The sequence below is a fragment of the Drosophila ananassae genome, chromosome 2L (genome assembly GCF_017639315.1).
Source record: "Drosophila ananassae strain 14024-0371.13 chromosome 2L, ASM1763931v2, whole genome shotgun sequence".
Taxonomy (NCBI): Eukaryota; Metazoa; Arthropoda; class Insecta; order Diptera; family Drosophilidae; genus Drosophila; species Drosophila ananassae.
The window spans coordinates 20,403,194-20,429,755 of record NC_057927.1 but is presented as its reverse complement, the minus strand read 5'-3'; the positions used below and the strand labels follow the sequence as shown (position 1 = coordinate 20,429,755).

Below are 26,562 nucleotides of genomic sequence, written 5' to 3'. Positions count from 1 at the left end.
GCTATAAAAACGTTCGTTTATTTTTTATTGTTGTCGTTACTTGTGGATTTTGTTAAGTATTTCAACATTTCTTGCAGCTTGCTCTGCTCCAAATTGCCAAAATGGTTTCGGTTTCGGTTTTTTTCTACCATTTTCCTTATGGGTTGCCCAATGGGTTGGGTCCCTGTCTTTGAAATGTGCGGCAGCCGAGTTGGCAAGTGGGTACATTGAACTGAACACTATATTCGTTTCCTATCAGAGCTTTCCATCTCAATAGAGAGAAATCTGTCTGGTCTTGTGAATGAATCTTAAGGCACCTAGCCAGATAGTAAAAGTGATAAAAAAAGCTATCAAATATGGACAAGACCCTTCTGCAGCTTTTTCATTCATGACTTCTGTTTGCTCGAATTCATTCACGATTTCTCCCCGAGCCCACTCAAATAGTGTTATAATGAACTTATGCAGATCTTTGACGAACAAGCCGAGAACAAGTCTCAGCTAATGCCTAATCCCTAGACAATACCTAAGGCGATTCACGATCTGAATGGGGTCCTATTGTGGGACCTCTTCGCACAGCATTAACAAGATGCCAGCTCCGAGATTCCTTAAGATGGGAAGCGGAAACGCCAAGGCCCAGATCTTTCAGCTTTTTGGCAACTTCTTTTCTACCTTTCTGCCTTTTTTATTCAATTTTTTTTAGTGGGGCATTAGGGGCTTAAGTTTTACGAGCCTTTATTGATATTTTGGCTTATAGAAGAGGGCCGTAAGTAAAGTGTCAACACTTTTTCAAATCTAACAGCCATTAGCCGGGGCTAAACGATGGGCCATAAAACTTTGACCGCCGGATCATAAACCACCCAAAAGGTGGCACAAAGTGTAAAGTCATAATTGTATGGGATGGTACAAGTCGACGAGACTCTGATGTATGGCTCAGCATAAAAACCATTCACTTTTTGTTGTGCCGATGATGGCGGAGATGTTTCTTCCTAATACTGTTTTCTGAAGCTTTGGAGGGCCAACTAGGCACTGAGTGCCCATAAATAGATATAAATAAATGTGATTAACGCATCTTTTTAGGATTCCCACAGCGACGACGCATCAAAAGCAATGCAGACGCAGACTCGCGTATCCAAACATTTTTTGTGCATGTCTCGCTTGTTATTGCCATTGTCATTGTTATTGTGGTTTTATCTGGCTAAGTGGCCTGCTGCTGGCTCATAAATTGTGGCTAACTGTCAGGTGTATGACGAATAACTTGTCCATCGTCTGATTGATTTGCATGCGCCGCTGATTGACACATGGCATCGATATCCACATCAACACGGCCGTCAGCAGGGGGCTTCAAGTGGCTTAATTTATGCAAATGCTCGACTCTACATGGCCAGAGTTCTCAAAACTGCATTTAGCCCGATTTCTCGATTTCTGCATCACAATGGGATCTGGCTGTGATCGCTGGCAATTAGGCCCCACTATGAACGCCCTCTGACATCCACTGCGACATGTTGGGCGTGCTCACTATTTTTTTCCATCATTTTGTGGCGTATTTGCATAAACGACACCTCCAAATGTTGGGGCAGATCCGAACGGGCCACGCATGAATGGAAACGCCGCCTCACGAGCATTTGTGTGGGGTTCAATTGTGTGTGGGGTCTCCTTTGAGACCGGGTGATTTATGCCTGGGAGCCTGGGATCCAGCCTCAAGAGCTAGGCCCTATTTGCTCTGCTTTGCATATATGGGAAATTTATGAAGGTGGGAAAGCCCGGGCTGGACCAATCTCAAAGCCCAGACGCATAATTCAATTAGGGACAAAATAAAGGTGACAATGGGAACCGGAACGGTTCATCATTTTCATAGAAAAAGGAAGTCTAACAAATAAATGAAAAAAAGTTTCTTATAGAAAGTCATACAAAGGTCATAAAAAAACAATAAAATACTGATATTATGTTTCTGATTTAGTTGAAAGAAACTTTTAATTAAGACTCTATTGATATTTTTATTCGTAAGCACTAAAATTATTTATCTGTTGAATTCTATGCAGAAGTCCTATTGAATATAAAAATCTAAAACCTTTGTATCTTTCCAAGTCACTCTCGCAATTATCCAAAAAATAATGATATAATTCCAGGCTTTAGAGTGCGGAAGCCATGCTTTGGCTGATCAAGGACATGGCTGGCACTACGAATTAACGGTTAATAAAGCAATCAGAAATTGGACTGCAAATCAAATTGGCAGCAGTGCTAAAATCCGGCAAAATGCGCTAAATTAACTAATTTTTGTTTAAGCAATGGCAGCAGCAGCACCAACAGCAGCAGTACCAATAGCAGCGCCAGCTGAGGGGCACTAAAAACAAAGCTCCAGTCAAGAGTGGGAAAATAAATTTGTTGCGCTAACAATGGCAAAACTTGGAGTAAAAAATATAAAAAAATATTTAGTCTTGTCCCAGTCCCAGGCCGCGGACTGTTGGCCTGCAATGACTGCAGCCAGCTAGCACTTTGGCTGAGTTTTGTGGGCGCAGCCCAGCACTGAACTGGGTTTTTTAGCCCGGCTGACCGTGTATGCCATAACTATTTATGAACAGTTAGTTAACTTAAATGCTAGGTGGCAATTAAATGGGCGTGGCTGAGGGAGCTCAGTAGAGCTGAAGCTAAAGCTGCTGCTGCTGCAGATCCAAGTTCCAAGGAGGAACTCGGAAAGAGAGACACTGAAGCGAAATCATAACCTTGCCCAGCAGTCGAGAATCAATAAGAGAGCTTCGTACTAAAGAAACATACTCGGTAGCTATATAATTAGCATTTGTTTTTTAGCAGAGCCAGGGACTCGCCCTGCTCCACACCCCAAAATAAAAAATAGGAGAATAAAATCCGAGAGACAATGACGGCGGGACGGTCGGTGGGTCAATTTGTGGTTTCTTTGTTTCCTGGCTGCGTCCCATATAATGGCCACGTTAGTTGGCCGCTAATTTGGCCAGCATTTAAGGCGGCCTGTGTGTGGCTGCGAGGCTTTAATTAACAAAGGCCACACTCTAATTGATAAATTAAACAAGAAATTCAATTAAAAGAGGAACCATCCGCTTGCCCCGCTTTCTGCCCCCATAAGCCCGGCTAGTAGAGGTGCCAAGTTGTTAACATAAACATTGAACTTCGCTGCGGTTCGTGGCGGTTCGGTGTGGTGCTGTGGGGCGGCTGCCAAACCGCTGAATGAATCCATTAATTTGCACCAGCGCCCCCAAAAACTACGGGCCGCAATTGAAGTGCAAAGTTGAACAACAATATACAGTGTACATGTGGGCAGTACTTCTGGTCGTGTACTGGGTCTTCGGCCAAAATCGAGTCCGCCTGGCTTGGGTTGGACCTGGTACCCCTGGTCCTGGTACCTGGTGCCTGGCTACAATCTTGATCGCATTTTTTACGGCACATAAATATATGCCAAAAACACTACAATGAAAATATTGTGCTATACGAAAATGTGGCAACAACAATAACTACTCACTTCGGTCAGGGCAGCAACGAGAAAACTGTGGCAAAATATGAAAACGTTTTCAATGAAAATTAATGGGCAAACGCTGCAAAATTTTGGGGTGCGCACTGCGCATGCTCAAAAATGTTAAAATCGTGACCACAGCCAGCCACAAGTCTAGCTCTGGCTCTAGCCTTCGCTACCCTGCCCCCTTTAAGCACCACCTGATGCCGCAAATGCACAGAGAGAAACATTCAATGAGATACATTAACACATTGGACCCATTAAAAAGAATTATTAAATAAAGCCCTGTCTGATGCTAACCGATTTAAAGCTTTCAACTCACTTATAGCTCTATCAATTTCTCTCAGTGCCGCTCTCTACCGAACTGGACGACGGCATTGTCTTTGGGGGCTGACTGGCCGACTGTGTGGCGTGTGATTTGGCAAATACTTAGACCTTATATGGAGCGGCCGGAGTTGAAACTATTTCCTGCGTTGAAACAAAGCCGAACAGAAAGCCCAAAAGCGGCGGTTGACCAGCAACAGTTCACATTTTGTGTCATCCGCGGGGCGGCGGCTCCATATTGATAATTCATAAAGTGTGCGAAAAAAATGAAAAAAGTAAACGCCTGACGGTCCAAAAATGGTGAGCCATTTAAAATTAACGCGCCACTTGGCGGCGAAGTCGCCGGCTGGGGCTGTTCAAATGTCAATTTTAATTTGCCGCGCCGCAAGCACTTTGACAGAGCGGTAGATTGGCTTCAAAAAAAAATGCCATAAGAAAAATTACAAAAACATAAAGCTAACGCTGCCAATCTTTAGCTGACGCTGCAACATGTTGGAGCAATTAAAAATGCGCATACGCCGCGTTGCCGCCGAAGTTGCACGCAGTTAGCGTCGCGTCGGTGGCGGTGGCGGTGGCCATGGCGGCTGTGGCGGCGGCTTAGTTCAAACGCCAACAATTTGGCAATACGGAAATCGAAATCAGTCATCAGCTGGCAGTGCTAAAATATTGCATCTCTCACACCACGAGATGCACTCAAAAATGGATAAAGCCAGAGATAAAAGCACGAAGCTGTGTTTCGAAATTAAAATTGCTTTCGATACGGATTCATTGAATGGTTTGATTGTGTCATTTATTTCAATTGCCCAATCCTCAAATAAGAGATAATTTTTCTGGCAACTGCCAGCTGCCAGTAGAGATTTGTAGAACAGGTTGCTGTTTTAAAATTTTAATTTAATTTACAGTTTACTGAAGTAATTTATGGCCCCTGCCAAAATTGTATATGATTTAAGCAATTTTGCGAAAATATTCATCAAATTTATATTTTCTTGTTAGTTTAAGCCAAATGTACTCTAGTTTACACCACAAAACGCCCACATCTAGGGGGAGTTGAGAAATTAGCCAACACCTCGCGAGCTTAAGTGCAGGCGAGATACGAAAAAAAAAATGGTTTATATATACGTTTTCGGCAAGTCATGCAAATCTTTTCGGCCAGCTCATTAGACTAATGTACCTCAGACCCAGTCTCAGTCTCAAATCCTATTCGCATTCATAATCGTGTTTAGAGCAGAGAGCCATAAGCTTTATTATTATTCAACGAGCGTTCCGCTAGAGCAGATCGCGATTCCCGCCCGTATCACGCACTTTATTAAGCCATTATATAAAAATATTTATTAGCAACACTTTTGCTTTTAATTAGCCAGCAACGGCTTGTTTCCTTTGATTCGATCAATGTCGCTTGCGTGCCGAATGCGACCCCCGCCCCACTCGACTCGAGTATCGATATTCAAATAGACTGCAGTTAATTAGAGTGCGGTTAATTTCAATGTTTATTAATGCCCTGGCCAGGTGTGAACAGAGTTTGGGTTGGGTTTGTGTTTGGGACATATGTACATGTCCGCTAGTATGCCGGCCAAATGGTCAACGAGCATAATCAATCAGCGTCATTTGTTGCATTCCCACACACGCCCAAAACAACTGATTTCGGTTCTCTGGAAAAGTTAAACGACCCAAGCCGATGGCGTTAATAATGCCAATTGCATGTTTTATGTGCCGCAACGATGCCAATAACAATAATAAACTGCATATTATTAAGCGCTTTAAAATATTTGTAACAAGCATCGCCCAGTCACAGTCGCGAAGTCTGGGCCAAATCCAAAGCCAAATCCACAGGCAAGCCGGATCTGTGGCTGGACGACCTCTCGCGGGGGCATGTGCTCCACTCACAAGTCGCAACAGGCCAAGTTAGCCAGACACGACGACGTGGTCAAGACTCGGAGACTGCACTTACAGAAATATAAATGCCACAAAGTCTAAATAAGTCTCTAGATTGCATTGCGCAGAATCCTATGAGTAATTCCATTAGTTACCCACCAAAAATAAAAAGATAACCCGTTGCAAGGACCCAATCATGAAGATAGTGAAATAATAATTATTAAAAACTATTTCTCATAGTGTAGCGCAACTCCAACTCCGAGTCACAGTCTCTAATCATTGCTCTCTTTTATATGGTTTATGGCATTTCCGTTGCTATTTCTTTTTGGCTGTCTAGCTATTGCCAAATTCATGGCGATTGCGATTGCATTCGCAGTTTAGGCCGACCAGGGCGTTGCTTTTATTCCACCTTTAGTTTTGGCAACGCAATCGCAGAAATATATCTCGGCCGTAGCTGTAGCTAATTGATTGATGAAGCTGTTGGCACCTTTGCGAGCCTTGGCTAATCACTAATCACCAATCAATTCATAAAACGGAATAATAACAGCATTGAACAAACGCCTGCAACAAATCAATTAGCCGCTTAATTATGACACTAAGCCCAGTTGGCCAGAAACGGAATGAACAAATTACCACCGCAGACATTAGCATAATAAAGCGATGCAACCCTCCGAGTTTAGAGCGCACAGCTCGGAACTCGCAGCTTGGAGAGCTCATAAATTATGCATCGATTTTTGGGGACAAAAGCCTGAAAACCGTTCCGTTCCGTTGATGTTGCTTCTGATGCTGCTGACAATATAAACAAAGGCATGTGGCATTTGGTTTTCATTTATTTTTTTTCTCTTCGTTTCTTGGAGGCGACGGGTGGGGAAACTCCATGACAGCCGGCTGATAACGGGCCAAAGTCTTTAGTTTGATTTTTTGCATATATGTATTTCATTAGTTGGCGAAAACTGAAATGCACGCCACTCGGGAGAAAAGTGGCGGACATTCCGGGGGCAAGGACGGAAAGAGAGGGCGAAGATCGAAGATTTGAGCTGCCACAAAACTGGTTCGCATTCCACTTTCGGTGCAGACACACGATCCCGAATCCGCATCCAATCCGGGGACAGGATGATGCTGCGGCAGCAGCTGATGATGATGATGATGGAAATCGTTATTGACAACGGAAGACGACGACCACGACGGCGAAGAGGCGATTTCCATGCAAATGGCCATGAAATGGAATTTGCCCGATGTCAGCGAAGGAAACGTACTTGAACCAGAAAACCAGGCCGACACATTAATGCAGCCTGACACCGCTTCAGCCTTGGCTGATCAGCTCCAAGATATATGTATATATAATGGTATAAAGCGAAAAAGAGAAGAGCAAAGTGGGTACGTACTACGCTGCTATATGTCGGAAAAACATTTTGGGCGATTGTTCCGATTTCAATTAAACTACAACTAATTGCATCTGACAGCGGCGGCAAACACAAGCCAAAATAAATCATTTATTAGCCAGGCAAAAAGCAACGCCCGCAGGTTCGTTGCCTAAGTCTTTTGTATGTCTGCGTGTGCAGCTTTGGTGCAACGGCAATTTTCAAAAATACAAAAGGAAAAATAGCAAAAAATCTATAATAATCATAAAATAAAAACCAGACATGAGCCAAACAAACGAACAACCACACAACAAACGGCTCTTGAGCGATAAAAAAGAAATCTTTTATTTGATTTCGCAAGCGAAAAACGTTGAGAAAAAGTAGCAAGAGCCAGGCGAAATCCGCACAGAAATCAAAGCAGCCAAAACAGTAAAACTCCCCGGAGATTTTAATGACATTTTCGCAGGCCGGAGGAGCAGAGAACCGAACCGATCCGATTCGAATCGAATTGTTGGGTGTGGGAGCGGGAAGAGGGTGCCGGGCTACATGGCAGCCGTCTGACAGACGCGTCACTACGTGAGCGACGTGTTTAAAACTTTAATGAGCCGCAAAATAATTGCAAATGCGACTCGTGTCGCCCAAACATATCGCGGTGAGAAAAGCCACATCCAGCCAGGGGTCTGCCAAAAGTCTCAGGAAGTCACAGGAGGGCGATGTAGGCAAAGAGATACCAGCGCCCAACACCCCTCACATCCACCTGTCTGGCTTGGGCCACACAGTGGTTTTGGTTGCAAGTGCCAGCCTTCGATCGGTGTTGGGGCACTTAATTGCCAAAAGCGTGACTTACATTTTTAAAAATCATAAAAGCCGCGGGCCAGCATCCCTGCGATAAGCTGGCACTTTAAGAAAAGCGGCCCAGGCTGAACTTCAACAGATACGTTTTCTTTCTACACAAAGAAAAAAAGGTTTGAAAAATTGAATTGAGGTCTTTCATTTGTTTAAAATTACTCCTCTGTCTTTATATATTTTTCTAGCAATAAGGTAGAACTAAGTAAGATTATGGAAATGATTTTTCGAATCAATGGCTTTGGATAACCGACGTGGCGAGAGGCAAGCAGCATGTGGCTTGCGGCCAATTAGGAGTAGTTGCAGTCACTTAGTCATGCCTTTTGTCAACGGATGACGCGGCAGGTGGCTGTGACCGAGCGGCTAATGGCTCGGCTGCCTGTATTTTTATTGACTTTTAATTAGCAAAGACCAAGCGCAAAGAAAACAAAAACAACAAAAAGCACCAATAAAATCCATAAAAGTTGGCGAATTTCTTTTGAGTCAGGCTCAAATATGTGGGAATTTCCGTACGAAATCCGCTGCCAATATCATCGAAATCGAAATTCAGGTGGTGGGCGTAATTGCCTCAACACAAGGCACGCACACTCACACTAACCAACAGGCACCCACACAAACACAAGTTAAATGCCTGCCAACGACAACAAAAAGTATCTAAATACGCATAAATCATTGGAGCTGAGTGTCGCTCGGCTGACAACACGGCAATCGATTGCCAGATTCAGATTCGGATTCGGATACAGATTCAGAGTGAGATCCAGATCTGGAGCACCAGATACGCGATTTGAGCAAGTACGTAAGTATGAAGTATGACTCGAGCCCAGAGGGAAAAACGAGAGTAAGAGGCAGGGGCATTCAGAGGGAGATGGCGCGTTGATTGAACCCGGTTTCAATCGATCGATTTATCAACGTTTTCGGTTTCTAAGCGTTTTAGCGCGTGCCCAGCGCCGTGTCAGCTTAGCGCTCTCTCCATCTCCTCCTCCGTCTTCATCTACTTCATCTCCAACGCCATCGCCATCCATCTAATCCCATGCCAAACATTTTCATTACACTCAAGCTGAGTGAATAATACGATATTGGTGTGCAGATGTCCAAAAGCCCACTCCGAAAGCAGTATATTCCCCTCTAACGACGCTTATAAATTCAGGATAAAGATGACCAGACAAATTGAACCGAACACTGTGTCCCAATAAATTCAAATCATAAACGGTTTTTGAAAAGCTTTTCGGCTTGTCTTATTTAAAAGGTACATGACTAAAATAAAAAGCATTAACTTATTCCTAGAAAAAGGAATTGGATTTCAATAAATACTTAATTAATAGCTAACATTCATTTACTTAAATTTAAACTAAACTTTCCATTTTATAAAGGTACTTTACATATTTTTAAGACCCCAAAATCATATGAATGATTAGGCAAGTCTTATGTTTTTATACATAAAGGGTATTTTTGATTCTATCATTTTAGGCAGCTTTATTCCGGATAAGCTATTGTATTTTTGGAGATTAGCGCATTATTGACATCTTACTCGCGGCCGAGGCCCAGCAGGCGAGCAGGTGAGATGTGCTAACGAAGCGGGCGGAATTCGCTTGGCTCGAAATCAGGCGTAATCAAGTGGTGGTGGGTCTCTTCGGAGCTAGTTTTTTGATTTATTTGCTAGGCATTTTAATGACTCTTCACCCCCACCCCACCACCAACTGGCCGAAACAGACCGGGAGGAACACGATTGAGCCGCTGTTTCATTAAACAATCATTGACTTCTAGACTCGACTTTTATATGACCGTCATATAAACATGCATAAAAATTCATCAGCAGTGGACTTTTGTTTCTCCTCTGCTATCTCCTCGATTTTATGGCCTCACATTTCTAGTCTCTGGCCAGGTCGCCGTAGTCTTGGTGTTCATTTTATTGGCCCAATTTGTAAATATAGCGCAAAAGTGTCGAGCATAACAATGAGACTCTGTAGAGTGGCGGGAATTGTATAGTTGTGTGTGGGTGGATTACGGGAACATGGGAGATAGGAGAAGGGGCAGGGAGCTTAGCACCGTAAGCTTCTTGATCATGCCATCAAGTTCGTTGCCTAAGTCTTTCGTTTCGCTTAGTTTCGTGCCGCATGATTTGTTGTTTATTTGTCATTCCTAATCGGAGGCAAATCAAACACGCACCTTTGAGTCAAAAGTGTGTAGAAATGTTTATAAATTACAACGAATCTTAAATGCACCCAAAAGTAATGGAAAAAACAAATACTAACTAAAGCTGCAGCAATCAAAATTTATGCATCGATTGCGGTTTGTTTTTCTGGGCATTTTTTGCGTTTTCTAGTTGATTTTTGCCTCAGTACTCACGCATTATTTATGATTGCAAGGCATGTAATTCGTATGCTAATTGATAAGTATCGCGAAATTTATTAACCAGCCGGACCAACAAAAAAACAAATGCGTGCCTGCCGTGCGGCGTCAATTTTCAAGTACACTTGCCAGCACACCAACACACACACTCGCACCGATACACGAAACCTCTAATGCAAAAATCAAAATCTTGATATATTTAAGGCAGCCAACATTGTTGTAGCTGCAGTCTGGCTGGCGTTGTTGTTTTTCCAAGCTAGTTCTCACGCACAGGCGCACAGTGCAGCTGCATTTGGTCAGCGGGTTGTACTTGACCCCGCCCCCGCACCGACCCCTCGCCAACGGGCCATGGCCCGTGACTTTTGTCATGCCGCCGCCGCAGTCGCCGCTACTCCGGTCGAGACAAAAATCAAGTTCAAACGAACATGCATATAAAATTCGATTTGCAAGGCAAATTTGACGCTGCTGCTGCTGTTGCTGCTGGAGCTTTGACTGCGTACGGATCGGAGTTACGGCTGCTGCTCCGTTTTTAATAGCGAAAATATTTGTGTGTAACATAAAACCGCCAACTGATATACTTCCAATAACAACTACAAACCGAACAACATTAGCAAGTGCAGCCAACGCCGAACAGCAAACGGCAAACGCCAAACGCCAAAAAAACAAGCAACTTTGTTGTGAGCAATATCTACAGCAAACAACAAACAAACAGCCCAGGCAACAACATTTTTCGTATCAGCAACATTAATTACAACAGCCAGCCAAAGCAATATAAGGCGGTGAAAAAATGCGTTTATTTTAAATTGAAAATAAATTTACAATGCACTGGAAAAAACCGCCAACAACGATAATGGACGACGATTATGGAAATTGAACCGAGCCGCTAGTAAAGCAAGCAATAAAAAAATAAGCAAGCAAAAAAAAAAAGACAAACCATGAACAATAAAAATATTATTAGTGTAGTAAAAATATTGAGATATGAGTTTTTGGTGAAAGTAAATATTTGCGTTTTTCTATATCCATCAATATTTTTTACATTTTAACATAAAATCTTAGTTGATAGTAAAAAGGTCTTTTGATATTTGCCTTTTTCTATATCCATCAACATTTTTCACATTTTAACATAAAATCTTAGTTGATAGTAAAACGGTCTTTTGATAGCCGCTTAGCTCGGCTTAGTGAGTAGTAGTTGGGAAGAATGATTGATAGGTGGCCATTCAATTTGCCTTCGCTGTTGCAGCTGCCTCGGTCGCTGCGTGATGTAATAATTCTCGGTAACGTCGTGCTGTCTGGCCGTATCGCTGCTTTGGCTAGAGAGATCCGCGAAATTAAAAGCAGAAATCCAGGCTGGATATCGCGGCTGCGTGTCGATCAATACATCAATATCGTAATAACAACACGCACGGGGCATGTGCGACATTTTTGTTGATTTTCGCCTTGATCTAGAATTTTGTTCCTATTAATTGATCTCATAATGACAGACACTTCAAAAGCGACATCACGACGTTTATTAATTAATGCAAGACTAAAAATCCGAATGGAGCTGAAAGATTTATTCCCCCCGGCCAACCCAGGCACCTGACCAACCTCCTGCACATGTAAAGTGCGTAAGGCTGCGAAAACACGGCACAAGGTATGCTAAACAAATGCCGGCAGCTTAATTAGCATTTTCGATTACACACTTGAGCTGAAAGCGAAGTGCGTAACAAGAATTGAGGCAATTGCTGGCAATAATATATTTATGGGGTTACCGCGAAGGTTGCTTGATAAATGGATGTAAGTATGTGTGCTCTGGGTCTCAGTCTGTCGGTCTGGCTGTGTGGCTGCTGTCTCAGAATCCGAGTCTGGCTAATAATGGGTTCGGGGCAAAGCCAAGTCCAGTCATTAGCTGGCAATGCTAAACGGAGGCAAATTGCTGTCAGAGCATTTCCCGCTTGCCAATATCTCAATCAGTGGCCAAAGTTGGTTGGCATCAGGTGCATAAATTAATGAAATTATCAATTAGGGAAGAAACTCTCCCAACGGGCCCAACCAAAAGCAATGCTTGGTTGCAAGTAGCCGAGTTGCAAGTGGCAGTGCCAGCTTCCCATGGATATGGCTGGTGTTTTGGTATCGGGAAAATCATTGCGCAAATGCACGCAGTTCATGTCGAAACTCAGTTGCAATTAAAAAGCTTAAAACCAACAAAAGCCGTGCCAAGGAAGTCCTCGTTAGTGGTTAGTCGATTGGAAAATGCTTTAATAGAAATTGTCGGGCTGGCAAAATGTTTGCAATTGTTGCCTGCTTGGCTGCCCAAATTGACATTATCAATGGCTTGGCAAATGCGTTATTTATTTAATGCCAGACTCAGCAGCTTCTCGATTGTGCAATTATTAAGTTACCCTAACAAAGTTGGGTATGCAAAACAAGACTAAGAATTTGATCTGTTTTTGGGCATAAACATACATATTTTCAGATCCAATTTATTTCAGATGTTTCAATATTTTGACATTTAATTGTAGCATAAATTCGTATGAGTTTAAATTCTATTTTGTCTGTAATATTTATTTTTCAATTCTTTATTTATATTGGTTTTAGTTTTTGTTTTGGTTTCCTTTCGTTTCGTTTCTGATTTCATGCAAATGTTTGCAAATTTCTCAAATTAACGCGTAGGCGAGCTGAATCGAGCCGAAAGAGCTGGAAGTGTCGCCGTCTCAGCACCACTAGCACCACCAGCTTCACCGCAGCCGCCTCATCTAACGACGCGACGCCCCCACCGCTCCCCCACAGCAAGTTCATTGAACCACCTACGAGAAATATGCAAATCGTAGCTATGGATGCAGGGGAAAATAAATCAAATGAAATGGACTAGCAAAAACAAAAGGAAAACTAATTTCGATTCGATCTTGGGGCTTTTGTCTGGTGGAGCTTGTAAGATCTATGCAAAAAAATGAAAACAAAGCCAAATTGGTATGCTCGCGTTTTTTTTTTTGCCTAATTTTTAGTGTTTGTTTATTTTTTATGCGCTGTTAGTTGCAATCCCATTAAAGTGAAATTAATGGCTGTCGCCAGCTGCGGAATTTTTGGTTAAAGTTGTCGAGAAGATTAATGTGACTTGCGCTTCCTCACACGAGTCTTCAAAACTATGGATATTCGATACTGGTTACTGACTATCGACTGCGTTTTCTTAATTAATAGCTCAAAGATTTTATTGCCGCAAATCTTTGTCAAATCAATATTTATAAATTATTTATAAATTAAAAGCTGTGCTGGGCCTGCCTCCAGATCTGAACCCGAACATGTGGCTAATTAAAATGATGAATGCGAAGCGTTTTAGTTTGAAAATTAATTAAGCAAATTATCCATTTAAATAAACATAGAATATGCCGCTTGCCTGCTCGATGGCTTTGCAATGATAAAGTCTCACCGCCACAAATGGAGAAAAATAGTCGATTGGGGATACCATCGGAATTCGTTTGGACGAGTTCGCGGCTTCCAATTAGGAGACGTCGCAGACGCTAACCGAAAACGCATTTTTAATTGCGATAAATTAATGCTGTCAGCTTTTCCCATTGTTCAATCCAAGTGACAAACAATTTGCCAAATTGTGGAGTAGTTCCCTGTATCTCGTGTGACCTCCTTTCAAACGGAGCCAGAAACACATCATTAGTGATTAATATTTGTCGAAATTAGATTCGAATTCGATTTTTCCCCAGATCCGGACCATGGACCAAAATAAAACGATCCCGCCCAGTTTTCTGCTCGATTAAAAAAAAATTCATTAGGCCCGTTGAAAATTTTTCACTTGATTACAAACCAAAACCGATTTTTAAAGGGTTGCCCCTGCCACATGCGGCGTAATTAAATTTCCTTTGTTGCTTGGGAATTCGCTACGATTTTAATTGTAGCAGCCTACGGCGTTTTTCTGCCTATATTTCTAAGTTATATCTCATAGTATCTGGCGATATAGGCTGGCCCCGTGATGGGCTGGGCCCTTCATTCGCACAATTAGCAATTTCATGCGTCTTTGTGTCCATTTGGTCCGAAGCTCCAAGTTTTCGTGGCCTTTATTCCGGTTCGTTTCGTTTCGATTTGTTTCTGTTGTAATGTGTGAAATTGATTTTCGTTTGGCAATTGGGCTTGTAATGGCCAAAAACTTTTCTCACCCGGCGGAGGTCTCAATGCGTTCGAAGACAATTAACCGACCATAGACTTGATGGGAATGTCCGCTTGTTTCTTACTGCTCCTACTGTTTGAGTTGAACTTGTAACTTAGGGTCTGAAGGTTAACTTATAAAAACTGGGTCAGTTATTATCTTCATTCGAAAGGGAGCTCAATCTTGGGTTATCCTATTAAATCTTTGGAATTAAATTTGAAGTTGGCCAAGTGTTCAAGCGGCTCTATCAAAGCCTGTTGCTGTGGCGATTTATGCAAGTAGGGACACCTTCCTTGACAGCCTCATCACCTGGCGCTGGCTGTTGCATGGCACTCGTAACATTTGCAACATTCGCATTCAAATGACACTAACGGCTTTGTCATGTACTGGGCTATATGTAACTGTTCGTTGTCTCTCCTGGAGAGCCAGTAATCATGCTCTAACAACACAAACAAACACCCATATCTATATAATTTGTATATAGTAAGCCGAACAAGCCCCAAACCCCACTCGGAGAGCCAGAGGCTGTGGTGAATCGTCAGCGGGTTCATATAAAAATCTTGTAATCTGATAGGCATGACAAGAAATATTTTGCTTGTCATTAAATTTACTTTTATTTATGCAGCACTGTCTATCATTGTTGATGTTGTTGCTGCCGTTCGATTCGCGTGTTTTGTTTCGGCTGCGGCTTGAAATTAGTGAAAACTCTTCACATCGAGAAGACTGTATGAAGAAAACTTCAAAATATCCGAGTATGCATGCATAAGTTGGCGCCTGCTAACGTCTTATAGTCATCGATTTTCGACCATTGTTGGCAGTGCTGTGTTTGTGCTATTTGTGCTGTTTGTGGCTGTTTGCTTGGCTGGTTCGGGGTTGAGTAATATTCGAAATATTTGCGCATGCCTCATTACAGTTGCTTTTTGGGTTTGAGTTGCGGTAATCGATGTGGCGGTGTAAGCCAAAAATGCGAGGGAGTGGCGAAACAAAAGACTTAGGCAACGAACTGGCTGACAATAGTCGCCTAGAATGATAACCAGCACTATCACCGGGTGATCTCAGTAATTGGGATGCATGACATTTGCGTTAAACTGATGACATCACATTGAATCTATCAAATGTCAGCCAAGTGCGTCATCGATCGCTATTCATCGGGGGGAAGTGTGTACAAAGGGCAGCAAGTGCTAGCTGGAAGTCAAGCGATGGCTAAACGGCATGCCAACCAGATTGACAGCTTCACTGGCTGGACGACTGCCGGACTGCCAGACAGACATTCGGTCTAGACAACATGTGTAATGACGCGTAGATCTAGCAAAAACCTCAGAAGCAACAACAATGGCAGCCACAATAGCCTGGCATAATGAGCACAATTACTACTGGCCAAGCAAATCAAATGCAACGCGCTACCAACGCTTTGAATCAGTCACATTAATTGCAGCAGTAGCAGCCAGCAACCAGCAACCAGTCCGCAAAAAAGTTCATAAATTATAGCAGCAGCCGCTGCGGCAGCGGCGGTTGAAAAAAAAGTATTAATTAAAAAATGGAGGAAAAAAGCTGCAACGGTAACAACAGCTATTAAGAAAATTTCTTGTTGACTCATCCGAGTCCACAATTAACAACTCGCAGGCTACCAAGAATCGCTGGCTCTGACTATTTCCAGCATTTCTTGCACTCATTTGTCGCGTTTTGTCCCAGCCACTTGGCGATTTCTTTGTCAGAGCTCGGCAATTAAACAATTGTTGTTATTGTGGCGGTATGTTGTTGTGTCTGATGCAGTCGTTTCATTTGTTGTTGTCGTCATCATTGCAGGCCATAAATTTTATTTAATTCGCTTTATGTTGGCTCCTTATCCCCACCCTTCGTTTCCCTCACAAAACAAAAAAAAAGCACACGCCCTGCTGGCTTGGGATCTCGTGACTTGCGTTTCGCAATTGTGAGAATCGAGAATTAAATAAATCTTTGCATATTTATTTGTAAACATTAATGCTGCCACTTTTTCATTATTGAGTTGCAATTTCCTCAAAGTTGTTTGGGCTTTTCTAATAACTCTAATGCGTCCTAGTTAATACTCTAAAATAATGAGTCTGCTACATAGTTTACATTGAGCGACTATTTACTTGAATTACTTTTTATGGCAACGAAAAATAATTACTAACTTTAAGCATCGTTTAGCTATGGCAAGACATATACTTTTGTTTGATAAATCATTAAAAGTCCCATTATTCATCCTAGACATCACCCAATAACCAACTTCCCCAGTTCCTGCCAGCGAAGCAACTCTAATGCCTCATGCAATTGTAATTATCTTTATTAAATAAAACAAATACAAAAACTAAGCTTGCTTACAGCTGTATTTCCTCTTAATTGAACAGGAGGAAAGCAAAAAAAAATTAAATCGCTTTTCCAATAAATTGCATCACAAGACTCTCAACAATCCCACCGACAATGTGGACGCGTCAATTGTTAAAGTGTTGAAGTGTTTTTATTTAAATTGCTCAACTGAACTTGTAATTATGGCTCACTCTGATTATTGTTATTGCTGATTTGTAGTTTTTGTTGTTGTTGTTGGTGCTACTGCTGTTGTTGCACTTTGGATTTAGCATAAGGCAAGGAAACGGCTAAAGCCGAAGATAAATTATTTTTAGAGCCATGCTGGTATTTTCACTCCACGGCGCGTTTGTTGTGTGTGTGTTTCTCACTTAAAATCATGGCAATTAATTGTAGTTAAAAATGTTTTAACTAACGGTTTTATGGCCAAACAACAAACGCGTCTACTGCCGCAAACTTGTCAGTTAATTGTATTTGAAATCGCTGCCTCTGCTAATTGATAAATCTCTGTGGCACAGCGCCAGGAGCCAAGTGCTAGATGGGCGGCAGTGGCACATAAAATGCAATTACAAACGCGTAAAAATCCGGCTAAACTCACCTGCGGCAAGGCAAATGCTATTGACGGCTCCTCAGAATCGAAATCGGTCTGGAATCGCGCAGAAGTAAGGCACACACTCGCGACTTAAACAAACGCACATACAATAGACACAGATACTCTCTTGGCCAGGCTAAATCTATGAAACGCGGATGTGGTTGGCAGGCAGCAAAAACTGGCAAGTGAAATATTTATGTAAATTTATTTCAGCTGTTTTTTTTTTTCGTTTTTTGTTATCCAGCCTGCCAGTGTTGGTGAAATGCATTTGAAGACATTAAGCGGCACACTTGGCAATTGTCGTTGGGGCAGCGATTTGATTGAAGTTGCACTGGAAGCTGTATCTGAAGTTGAAGTTGAAGTCCCCCCAAACAATCCGACAGCCCGAATGGCAGGCGAAACGTTGTTTAACAATTGTTTTCTGTTTTTCTCCTTTTCTCGCTCCCTGGAGCTGGGGCTTGCGTTTACGTGGTTTGGCAGGATTTGAGTTGTCAATTAGTTTGTTACGACTGATATCACTCGGCAATCCGGAGGCGCCCGAAGAGCCGTTATCTGTGGGGTTATGTGTGTGTGTGTATGTGTAAGCAAATGACACCACAAAGTGGCAGCAAGTTCGTTGCCTAAGTCTTTTGTTTTTATTATTATTATTTTTTGTTTTTGGTGTTTCATTTGTTGTATTTCAGTCCGACGCGAACACGGCTGAAGATTGAACTGAATCTGAATTTTGACGGCTGAATTAGAGCCTCTGTTTCTTTATTTGTGTGTCGTTAAGACCGCTTTATTGCAACATGTTTTTCTATATACAATATAATTAATTTACTGATACAAATATTTTATTGCACGCTCTTTATGTGATCTTTTGGCCAGCGAGTAATTAAAAATAAATTTAATTTAATTTGCCTTTTTTATTTATACTCGCATATATATGTTTGTTGCCGATCGAAACGAGTTTGGTCTTTTGTTAATATTACTTTATATGTATGATTGTCTTGTCTTGGAATAGGGCAGATAAAACTTCACATAGTCGAGTGTATATGTTTTGATTTGGTTTTATGGCCGCACTGAATGGATTTTTACTGTTGCCAGACTTTTTACGAGCACTATTTGTAAGGTAGCCGCACAATAACAGATTAAGTTTGAGTGCCAGCTGCAGGCGGGATTTTCATTTCATTTGCAAGCACCCCCTCTGAAATGCATTTCCATTTCCATTTCGATTTCGGTTTCGATCTGGAGGCCCGCAGTTCATTGGCCAATTGGCGAAAAAGCGCACGAAATTGAAGCCAGGCGAAAATCGCGCGCAAAACGCCCTGGAAACGCGCGCACGCGACTACGAAAACCGCGCACGCGATTCGTTCAGCAAAGCACAAAACTCGAACTCCGATTTGCGATCTTGTTTCTTACTTTTTTTTGCTGCGCAGTCGCAACCAGCTTAAACAGTCCCGCAAGAAAGTCGCACAGAAACTGCAAGAGGATAAAAATTGCAATCGGCTCACAGGCCGACTGCAGTGGCTGAGACAATAGCAGCGACGCCGACAGCAGCAACATATTGCAGTTGCCGGTGCAGCAGCAACATCGGCATCGACATCGGCAGCAGGAGAAGCAGGAGAATCCAGAAGGCAACCCAAGCAACTCTCCGGCAGTTGCAAAACAGAAATCTCTGAGCAAAAAACAGGCAAATAGCAACAACCTCTCGAAGACCGACTGACCGAGTAATACAGTCCAGTACCCAGCACAACAACAGCAAAAACCACAACAACCAGCTCCAGCAACAACAACAAAATCTCTCGCAACGGATCGCCTGGCTGAAAAAGCCGCTAAAAGCGCCGAGCCAAGAAAACCTGTTGCGCGTTTTTTGTTCGCTGCCAGCGTCGTTCGTTGCTTCGTATTTATCGCGATTCTCCGCTCTTAGCCAACTCTTTCTTGGCCGACTCTGACTCTCTTCGAGCCTTCCAGTGGAGAGAGCCAGTCGTAGCGGTTCATTTCCAGTTGGCTGCAATATCAGTTGCCGATCAGCTTTTGACCAATAAAAAAGGGGTTCCCAGCCAAGCGTCTGGAACGACGCCGTCGTCGACGTTGGCGTTGCCAAAAGCAGCGGCTTGGCGGCCAAAGAGAGTCTTGGCCAAGAGCTGGGGCTCTCTTTTGGCCACTTGCTTAGGGCCAATTGCGACTGATAAGAAATTGAATAAAATTATATGAATTTCATTAAGCCGAAAAAAGCGCACACATTTCCTGGCGAGCCACGCCTGGACATTAAAGCTATCTGTGCTCATTTATCGGGCCAAAAGGAAGCGCAAAACGCTTGTGAGAAAACAAGTAGGTGATACCAATCATAATTGAAAGGTTCACATTTTCAAGCATGTGTATTTCTTCATTATGCTCTGGGAAAGCATTTTAAATACATTAAACTCTTAAATTAAATCAAGAAAGTGTTAGTGAGCCAAATTTAAACACATAAACATTGAAAATTAAAGATAAAGAATAAGGTAGAAGAACAGGATGAGCTAAGCTGCCACCTTTGCGACGGGCGACACTTGCCACACGTCGAAAGGTTGCGACTTTGACAATTTAATTGTCACACGCCCGCCACTTTTGGCCAGCTTCCAGCTGGAACTCTATTAACGATGCCAATTGACGGACACTTGAATGGGAAGCCGCTGTCATCCGGGGAGCGGCGAAAGGAGCGGCGGAGAGCGGAGTGGCCACTGTTGTGGCCTGGCCTGGACCCCTTGGCATTAACATAAACAAGTGTTGCCAGAGTCGCGGGCAGCAAAAGGGTAACAGAAACATCCCGAACATTGTCATAAATAACGCGACAATGACAACTTGTTTGTGGTCGACAGTGGCAGTGGAATTGGAGCTGGAATTGGTAGTGGCAGTGGTAGTGGCAATGGTATTGGCATTTCTATCTGGCCAGCAATCGGAATTGGCCTAATGCAGCAATTGACGTGCGGCGTTTGCACCTAGCCAGTATTTGATGCGTCCGACGGTCCGATTCCGATTCCAATTCCGATCCCCAAGGCGGAGGCCACATAAAAATGGCGCGGCAATTGCCAACTTTGGTAACTGCCGGCGACAAGTGTAAAACGACTGTCTCCAGGAGTTTCATAGCTTGGTTGTGGATGTGGCTTTGCGTTTGGGATTGGGAGGCTCAAGAGCTCCAGAGCCGTCTGCTCCTCCTGGCACAGATCGCACGACAGTATGTTTGTGTGTTTATGGCAGCTGCCGTTTGATACTCATTCAAGTGCCGCCTAACATGATTTCGGTGTCATCTGCTTTTCAGCTTTAATATTGCCTGTTTAATGTGACATTTGCTGTAGCCGTGTTGCCTTAGCTGTGTAGCTTTACCTGTTCCCTAGGCTGATGTTGCATTATTTATGAGGAGCGGAATCGATCCTATCCAATCCGATCCCCACATTCACCTCTCTATGGTCGCTGCTCACCCCCCTCGATGGCATCTTAAACGTTTCCCATTTTTAATTTAGTGATGATTGATGTCTTGTCCACGTCGCCTTGACAACGACACACTTGACTCTCGAGTCTTGAGTTTTGAGTCTTGGCTCTGGAGTCTCGATTCTCCTGGCGGAATCGCATTTGGCTCGCCTGTGGGGATACGCAGCTGTGTCTTTGGCACAAAAGTCAATTAAGCTGCGATTTAAATGCTGCCAGGGTCAGGTCTTGGGAAAGGAGTGCCCATCCATGGGAAGCATCGGATTAGTCAGCTAGCAGCTCTCCTCTCAAATGGCCAACAAATGCTCTTCGGTTACGTGCGGCTGCCTGGACCCAAAATAATGCTTTTTAGAGCCCAGTGAGCGCCATTTGACCTGATTTTATTTGCACTATTTTACTTTTATTGCTCACTGTTTTCCAGGACACTGCAACAAAATTTAGCAGTTTAGGATTCAGGGGTTAATAGTTAAGGATGGAGGTATAAATATAAAGATTATGATGTATCTCTTAACGAGGTTTGGTCGTTAAATTATAAAAATATGCACATTTCTTGCAGTGGATGGCAATGATGCGGAACCGACTACAAAATGAAATTGCATCCACAAATTGCCAGGGCGACGGCCATCGACAATTTCATTTCTTTTCGAACTGGCGGATGGTGGTGGAGCAGGTCCACTGCCTCTGACTGCTTCCATTTGGAAGCCGAAGTATGGTTCAAAAGGTTTTCCAAATTATAAATTAAAAGTAAATCGAATCGAATGCTTAGCCATTTGTCTCTGAACTTGAAAGTGCTGGCAATGTGAAAGCCGGCTCAGGGGTCAGAGCCACATCCAAATCCGAATCGGACTCCAAATCCAAAGTTTTCCCCCCATCCGGGCAGAAACCTGTGCAGGTGCATGCCAAATCCGTTTGTCAGCGTCAGCATCTCGGTCGTGTGTTATTCCAGCTTGTTCTAATTTGCATGCAAACGGATCTGCTGCCGCCGGACTGGACCGGACCGGATCGGACTGTGGCGACCTGCCACAAGCCATGACGAATTACTTGACACCTGGTCAGGGGGGCCATAAAGCGTCGCTGGCTTTTGGCGTGGGCGCTCCATTTGGGTACGGTGGTCATGGCCCGTTCCGGCTGCCGGCTGCCGCTCCATCTCCCTCTTCGCATTGATCGACCATGGGTATTTCGATTTCAGTTGGCATTGATGATGGTCCGGCATCAGCCCGTTCTTGGCTAATTGCAATTGTCGAGGATGGCTTTTACGACCTGGGACGACATCTTTCTTTCTGCCTGATTTACTGTCAACCATTGCCGTTTGATGGGCTAGCTGTCAGCTTTTAGTGCGTGCATCACTCATTGTTACAGTTAGAGAGCTGGCATCTCTAATTTAATTTAAATGACACCCGCCTGCAGTCTTAAACTTGCAGGTTGGAGCAAGTCTGGAGTCTCCAGTCTACAGTCTTCTGTCCGCCGTCTTCTGTCTGAAATTCGCAAGTTGCAGCTTCGGTTACAGCCAGGTCCGGCAAGCGGATCTTGCTCCACATCCACTTGACTGCAGGTTTGGAGTGTGTTTGCTCTGTTAGAGGTGAAATTTCGCCTGCTCGGTGTGGGCGGCGTATATTTTTTTCTTTATGACCGCCGTTTCAATGCGCTTTAATTCCTATGGCCCGAACCAAGATTGCAATTCATTTCGCTGCCATTTGGCGGGCAGCTCTGACATTCAATTATTGTCAGACGACTTTCGGGGTACCGGTGAGACTCATTAAAGCTAGGCAAACAGACTCAAACTTTAATGGGCCGCATCAGCAGCAGCGTACGATGATGATCAGCATTATCATCATCATCTGTTGTCATAACTCGTTTAGCAATTGTCATCGCCGAGATCTTCAGATCGGGCTTATTGCTGTTAATTCATTCTGGCCGCTCTTATCAACATCGCCATCAGCGCAAAGGCGAACATTTGTTAAACACTAAATGCACTTATTTGTTTTGCGGCAGCGGCAGCCCAAAGAATGCAATCAACGTTGGCCACACAGCAACTAGCAACAAGCAACTTGCAACTCGGGGGGCGCAACAGCACCTACATAGCTGACTGACAGTGTTTTTAAGCCTGGCTGCTCAGTGGGGAAGCTACCAAAATGAGGCAGCTCCAAGTCAGCTCCAGAGCCAGCTTTTCGACTCCCACGTTTGTGATGGGGCATTGCACAAATTGCATTATTTGCACGCCGCGCAGTTGCAGTTGCAGTTGCGGTTGCTGCCGCCGACTGTTGTTGTTAGTATTATCATCAACATTGTTCTTGTTTTTGTATTTCGAATTTTTTTATTTGTTTTTTGTTTTGCTTTTTGGCGGGCTTTTCTTCCATCCAACAGTGCGGCACTTGACGCCACGAGAACATAAAAATGCTTTTCAGCACTCGAAATGATGATGACTGCTCTGTCCCGCCCCCGACCACCGCCCCCTTTTGCCACAGTTGTTCAACTAAACTACTCCAGTCAAAATAGCATTTTAATAGACGCAAAAACTCGACACGACGACCCAAAGCCAAAGTTGCTGCAAAGTCAGTGAACATGTGAAAATACTTTGGAAAAGCGAGGTTGAAGGAGGTGGCGTGGAGGGGTAAAGAATTGCCAGCACACGCTTTTCTAATTTAAGAACCTTTCGCTGCATGTCCAGAAATTTGACATCAACTTGCCGCTTGCCAAATGTTATCTAAGCCACAAACGGATTCCAGTTAGCTGCGTCAGTCGGAAGAGCAAACAAAAGCTAAAATGCTAGGAGCGGGCAGACAGAGGCGGGGTGGACGACGGAGCTCCAGGGGGTTGCATGGAGGGGCTATGTTAGACGCCCTGTTTGCCAGAGCACTTGACTTGCCCCATTTGTTGGCGGGGTGGGTGTTGCTGTTGGAGTTGGTGTTGCTGCTCTTGATGTTGCTGGTGTAATGAGCAACCACTGCAACTATTGCTGCTGCCGCTGTTGCTTCTGGTGTGTTCGAGTCACTTGCCAGCAGGTGAAGTGCTCATCATGACAGCTGCAAAAATGCTAGACGGCCAGGCGAAGATGATTTATAATTGTCATAGACTTCCTGGTTTCGTTGTTTAAACCGACGAGGAGTGAAAAGCCGAGCACTGTGAAGCTGCCAACTACCAGCAAGCTCATATCCATGGCAGATACATTTCAGCACCTGCTGGTAAAAGTGATCAAGAAGTCCCCTCCCTCACAGTGGGAAAATTACAAAAGACTTGGCTTCAACAGGAAGCTAATGGGACGACACTGACACTCAAGGCTTTGATTATAATGGAAACTGACGAGTCTTGATATTTCTGCGTACTAGGAACTCTTAAAAAGTAGACCACATTACTAGTCTGAGTGGCATATATTCGGCTTCCTTCGCCTGGGAGCCACAGTTCCGCATCCAACAATAGCCACAAAAGCCGACTTATGCAACTCCAAACAACGGTCGGCGAGTAAGCAATGGCGGGCAATTAATTTAATTGCAAACGGCATGAGAGCTCGCCACGCCCTGAATTTATTTTAATTAGCCTGATATTCGCTTCATTATATTTACATACATCAAATGCAGCTCCGGCCAGCCAGCCAGCCAGACAGTCAGACAGCCAACGGAGCGAAGCGCTGCCCAGAAATAGTTCGGTCTAATAAGTGGCATTTATAATTTTATTGACTGCCAGGCCAGCCCAGCAACAAAAGCCAAAGCTACAATAGCTCAAAAAAGGCAAAAGCAAAAGATAGTAGAGCGATCGATTGATGGCGAGTAGTTCTGATATTCAGTTTTGAAATCCGCTGCAGCAGAAGCGCCCCAGGCTCCAAGAAAATTTGGACATATGCAAGTCTTGGTTGTGGGCCAGGTCGATGCTAAATTTTTCGACATTAGTTGGCAATTTTTTGTGGCCCAAAGCTGTCACGCCGACAGAACGACAAGGGAAACTATAGAAATTGGAGGAAACTACTTTTGCTATAACAAATTTTTATATGCTCTTACTAAAAAATGAGTAAAGGAAGGCGCAGCCACAGAGAACAATAAACAATAAATAGATCTATATTAAATATGCACATGTGTTTATAATATCACAGATTTATATGCTTATTAGTTATTTAGATTTCAACATTTTCCTGAAACTTTTCTCACATTTATATCCCTTATAATCATAAAAAGCTTCACAGACTTTCCAAATTATAGACAGTACAATAAAATAATTGAATATTTGAATATTGGCAGTACCTTCTCGAAGGGTAGGAGTCCCCAAAAGCCGCAACACATTTGCCACATTTTGACTTCTCGGGGTGAGGGTGCTTTTTGGTCCGCTCGGCGCGGCAATGTTTGCTAAACAGGCACACTTTGATCCGGAGCGGAGTGGATAGGACCGGAGCTGCATTGGGGGCCCCAGACCCTGACATATTCCTCGTTGACGGCGCACGACTTGGCCGAGGACGGACTAATCTGGAGCCTGGAGCTGATCCGCGATGGATCGAGGGCATCATTTTGATGTGGCAGTGACGGCCAGTTGGCAACCTTTCAGGAGGGGCTGCTCCAGTGCATTTGCAACATTTTCATTTTCATTTTCGATTTCGTTCGGTGGCTTGTTGTGCTGCAGCCATGTGGCACATTTATCAAAAAAGTGCCCACTGACATTTGGCCAGCCACTTGAACTGGGTTAGCGGTGCACTTCTCATTAATTTTATTTGTTGCCAAAAAAATTGAGATAGTTTTGCCATAACCCCCGGGGTGACGTGATTTCTCAATACGCAATTCTGGACGAGATATTCAAAAATCGAATTGGGCAACGACTCGGGATCAATGGGGAGGCTTAATTGAAGGGCCTCACTCCGATCGAGTTGAAGGGCGGTCCGAGACCCTAATGAATGCCGGTCGCTAATTAAGATTTTAATGATCCGATTTTGGCGCGTACGAGCTGGTAAATCAATTAGCGCCCGCAGCCACCAAATAGGCGGCTAACAAATGAGCCCGAACCGGGCCAAATCGTTTTGACAATTGCAGCCGAACTACGCCCAGACCGGGCCACAATCTCTGATGTAATCTGGCCAATTGGCGTCGTTGGCCTGAAATATGTTTTATCGCATTTATTATCAGCTGCACCAAATCGTCTATAATTGAAAAACTGTTAACTAGATTAGCTGCCATTAGATCGCGGATCGCGGATGGTGGATGGCGAGCCGGGGCCACAAGTTGGCGTGGTTTCGATCCCGACCACATCCAGATCTGGCTGGTGGCCAGTTTTCTGTAGTCCGCAGTGGGAGATAAGTCAGTTGACCGGGCTATAATCGACTATCGCGACTTGGCCAAAATGGCGCTGACCACGTACATAAATAAGATAGGCTGCCCCAAAGGGACATGCCATCCATTCTCCATTTTCGAATTTTGTTTATTTATTTAAGTGCCTTCAAATCAGCCTTTTTGCTTTCTGCTTCTTGCTGGCTGCTCTTTGAAATCTAATTAAGTTGTTTAAGTGGAATTTGTGGCCATAAAATTATGCAAATCTCAGTGCGCCACCGCACTTCACTATCCCCTCGATAGACACTCTGCGGATGCATATTTGCATTGGTAATTTGCACGCCAAAAGCCCATAGAGCCTCGGGGCCTTGGAGCCCCAGCTTTTGGCTCGTAAATCATAAGTGGGTGAGTTACGGCTCGTATCTTTCGCTTTGCTAAGCGGCGCTTAGATCTCTAGGGGAGGCTTTGCAGGATCTATAGATATCTTTTTAGTTAAACCAATTTGATTTTAATTAATAATCCAATAAAAATAAAAGGAATTAATCCAGAAAAGTAATTATATTAAAAAAAAATCAATAGCTGGCTCTAGTGAGATATATTCAATGAGG

The 26,562-nt window shown here is 43.6% G+C and overlaps 1 protein-coding gene and 1 long non-coding RNA gene across 5 annotated transcripts in view; one reads left to right on the top strand and one right to left on the bottom strand.

Moving 5' to 3' along the window:
* Positions 1–18,721, bottom strand: part of LOC6501535 — a 65,525-nt gene extending 46,804 nt beyond the window's left edge. For all 4 annotated transcript variants that reach the window (XM_044714384.1, XM_001955401.3, XM_044714389.1 and 1 more), the window contains exon 1: positions 17,271–18,721. The gene's annotated coding sequence lies outside the window, so the exon portion shown is untranslated. The remainder of the gene's footprint in view (positions 1–17,270) is intronic.
* On the top strand, positions 12,520–13,271 carry LOC26515034. Its single transcript, XR_001409089.3, has 2 exons — positions 12,520–13,161; positions 13,225–13,271. It is a non-coding gene; the product is annotated as an uncharacterized LOC26515034 (long non-coding RNA).
* Positions 18,722–26,562: the final 7,841 nt, after the last annotated feature.